Genomic DNA, 4,109 nt, shown 5'->3' on the forward strand with positions numbered 1-4,109 from the left:
TACGTCTTCTGGAGCGCATAGAGCCTTTTATAGGTTTCCGACGAAAATCAGAGCTTTTTGCAAAACGTTTGACCAGTCTGCGTGTTTTCAGCCGCGTCTTCCCGACGCTGATTGCTAAATTTTTTAACTTTCTGTTACGAATATCAGTTGACCCACCCGCGACATCGAACCTATTATCATATATTAAGTGAGTATTGCGGGCCAATTCCTCCGACAGTTCCTCAATCTCGAGGATCGAACGTATTTTTTGTTTTGAAGAGTCAAGTCTTTCCCCACCAATTAGAGGTACGTCTAGCAAGCGGATCCAATCGAAGGCACCACAATCATCTCTGAGATAGGTGAAGAATAAAGCTAACTCTGTCGGAGATGAAGAAAATTTGAAGACTTGATCCCAAGTTACGGGGGTGGAATCACCCTTCGAAACTGAATAGTTTGTTTCTCCCACAACATCTTCAATCACGGCATCATCCGGTGTTTCGAACATGAAAATAAATATTTGCAAAGCATTTTTAGGTAATGCTTCCCGGGGAAGAGGAATCTCATTGCTTCTCAACTCTTTATACCTGATAGACACCCAATCCCGAATCTTATTACCGGAATTCAATTCATTGGCATACTCGTTGTTGTCAACCGCTTGCGATGCCAATGAATCAGACAGTATCCAGAATGAATCCGAGTTTGGAATCCTAGCACGACATGAATTATTCAAAAATGGATCATAAATCTTAGGTAATTCACCTCCGTTATCAGCCAATCCGGTCCTTCTTTCCATCGCTTTCCAGAAGATAGGCTCGGTGTCTAGGAATCGAATTCGGTCCTTTAACTCATTATTCAAATCCTTGTTTTTCCTGAATTGGTTCAAAATCCAGTCTTCATGCAGATGATGAGCTGGAAGTGGCATATCCGAATCCTCTAACGAGGTTCCTAACTGGTCTCCAAAGATCGACAAACTGGGTAACGCCGTGAGAGCCAACCGCTGTTTTCCACTAGTCAAACATTTGCTGAAAAAGTGATTTGATACTTGCTTCTTCACTAAGCTATCGCCGCCGAATCGGCTATTCTCTATATATCGTAAAGGACGATTTGGTTTGTATGGGTCGAACAAGGACGTGGGCCACGACTTGAAAATCCATAGCATCGAATCTGACAACTCCCGGAGATTGTTATCGAGCAAGACAAGTTCGTCTTCAAAATTCTTGGTGAAGAGAGGTACTGGAGCCTTACCCAAATAAACCAGTACATTAATGAGAACAACAATACTAAAAGTTTTGTAAATGACGCGTTTCATCAGCAGGTAGAGTATGGGTGAATCATATTCTACGCGAACCAGAAGTAATCTGGACAAGTAGCTGAATGACATATGACCGAGTGACCAACCCACGAAACTACTAATCAGAAATGTTATGTTGTTGCTATATCGAAAAATAAATAGGTGAATTGGTCTCGCCAATACGGGACTTGGTAAAAGAATTGGATTTAAAATCTGGAAAATGAAACTATCCAAGAATATATTACCGATTCGAAAGTCACTGAGTGAATTGGTCGGACGTAGAGTTCGATAATCCGGTAAATCCTTGGTTCGGAACCAGTAAAATAACATGTATGGTACTATTGGGACAGTTACAACATGTGGTTTCACTATCAATGCATATAGAGGTGAACAGAATATTGACAGAAATATTAGTAGCTATCCCATCATCAAACCACTCAAAGCGACGGTACCACTAAGATTCCCTCCCAAAAGAAAAGCTCTTATGGATAGTATTTGGGAGGGTCCAACGGGTAATGTTGTTAGTAATCCATAATATAGTCCGAATATTATAGGTGGACCTGCCACCTTCACCCGAGTAAGCAGCGAAACCTGCAGTAGATACAACGACATTTGAACGCTTTCTACGTTCATAATTATTTCCTTCCCATATTTTTCAGTTTTTTTTTTTTCCCGTAGAGTGCCGGCAACCTCTCCGTACCACTCCCGTAGCTAGCACAGCAACTCCTTCGGAAAGGAGTCGATGGATTTCTTAATCATGAGGAGACAGAATCCCATGATTAAGAATTTGGAGACGTCTCTATGCATTTCCCTCAATGGTCACTTCCCGTCACCCAATAATTCTATAATTTAGTGATTTGTTACCATCTGCTTCGACAGGTTACTCCAACCCAGACGCCCCGGATTATTATTACGCCGTAGGGGACGAGTAACAAGTTCAAGCACATCCCTCGCATTAGTGGATCCATGGATTTGGGCAAAGGTGAACTCGACAGACCATTTTGTATCAATACCTCTTGCTTCTAAAGGATTGGCATGAGCCATTCCAGTAATTGCTGAATCAGGTTTTAATTCATGCATACGCTGTATCTGGTTATAATTATCCGGTTTTTCCACGATCCGTGGCATGAGTGTACCCATCTCTTTGCAAGTATCTCGTGAGAAAGATGGCTCGGCAGCTTGATATCGTTTATCCATGTAGGGAATACCTGTTTCGTAGACAACCATTCCGCAGCGAATTGGGAATCTTGCTATAGAAATTTCTGATAGATTATCTCCCGTAAAAGATATAGATTTACCAGCTGCTATCTCAAGATAGTCTCTCAGACTCTTCCATATCTCATCCTCCCTCTCCTTCAAACCCTGAGGTTCCATATTAAAGGCGGAACAAATCTTTTCTATCCAAGCACGCGTCCCATCAGGACCAATAGGAAAAGGTGCTCCAATTAACTGGCATTTACGACGCCGCATCAGAGTCGTCGCTGTACGGCTCAGAGAGGGATTCACGCCGCAAACATACACTCCCTTGCCTAATGATGGAAGTTCAGTATATCTCTGGGAGGGTAACCACCCCGATACCTGAATGGATTGACGTTTCGATTCCGGATTCGGTTGAGAAGCTACAGTTGAAGTTAGAGATCCAAAAAGAACTGAAGCATGATTCTTTAATTTCCGTCCCTCCGGATTAGCCCCCCCCGCTTCCGTCGTCGCAGTGTCAACACCCCCAACTAAATCCTGTTTCTGTTCGTGTCTAGATATGTCAAATTCCGGACACCGATGCGTCGTGGCAGCTGATACAGTATCCTCTCCCTGAGTAAAAGCATAATCCGATCCATTGGCCCGCGCAACTACAATTGGTACTCCAAGTTCGTTTTCTAGCTTGGGTGCTATGCCTTCTAGGTCCGTCTTTGTTATTTCCGTGGTACATGTGCCAATCCAAATAATGACACTAGGGTTTCTATCTCGTTTTATTTGGATACAAATTCTCTCCAATTCCCCTTGATCATTTAATTGGGCCGAGACGTCCCCCTCTTCCGACTCTGCCATTGCATAACGAGGTTCCGCAAGGATCGTAACTCCAAGAGCGTTCTGTAAGAAATAACCACAAGTCTTTGTACCTACCACTGGGGAAAAGCTGTCTTCGATCTTTTGATATAACCAAGCCACACAACTAATGGGGCAAGAAGTGTGATAATTTCCGGTTTCACATTCAAAAGTGAGAGTTTCGGGAGTCTTCGTGAAAGGGTTTCCTCAGAAAGGGTACACATACAAGAAATTTGCAGTTTCGGTTTCGAATCATCGTAAAATCAAGCAGAATATCCTGTTGAGTTTGCTGGGCATTCCTCTGCCCCCCACCATCGGGATTCAGATAGAAATCGGAGAGCAGACTGAATAATTCTCTATCTGGAATTTCCCTTGGCACAACCCCTTCTGGTCGAGACAATATCTGATCCGCCACATTGGGATGGAAATCACAAACATAATTGAGATCTGATTGACATTCAGCCGTTTCAAACAATGTTTTCCCCTTCACCCTCGAGACCCGAATGTCCTCAATGAGAGGCAACACTTCCAGCACAGGCATCGGGCAGGCTTCTACATGTTTATCAATGAGATCTCTCCTAGATGTCCGATTCCCCACCAAACCTGCTAATCGCAATGGGTGGGTATGTGCCTTCTCCCTAACCGACGCAGCAATACGATTTGCTGCAAAAGGGGCATCGAATCCATTATCCGTGATAATAATGCAATAATCCGCATGATTCGATGGAGCGGCAAAACCTCCACGGACTACGTCCCCTAAAACGTCGAATAGAGTAGTATCATATTCATAAGAAGC

Source organism: Dipteris shenzhenensis, unplaced genomic scaffold (assembly GCF_047967505.1).
Source record: "Dipteris shenzhenensis isolate YYH24624 ecotype China unplaced genomic scaffold, Dip_SZ_1.0 scaf0510, whole genome shotgun sequence".
NCBI lineage: Eukaryota > Viridiplantae > Streptophyta > Polypodiopsida > Gleicheniales > Dipteridaceae > Dipteris > Dipteris shenzhenensis.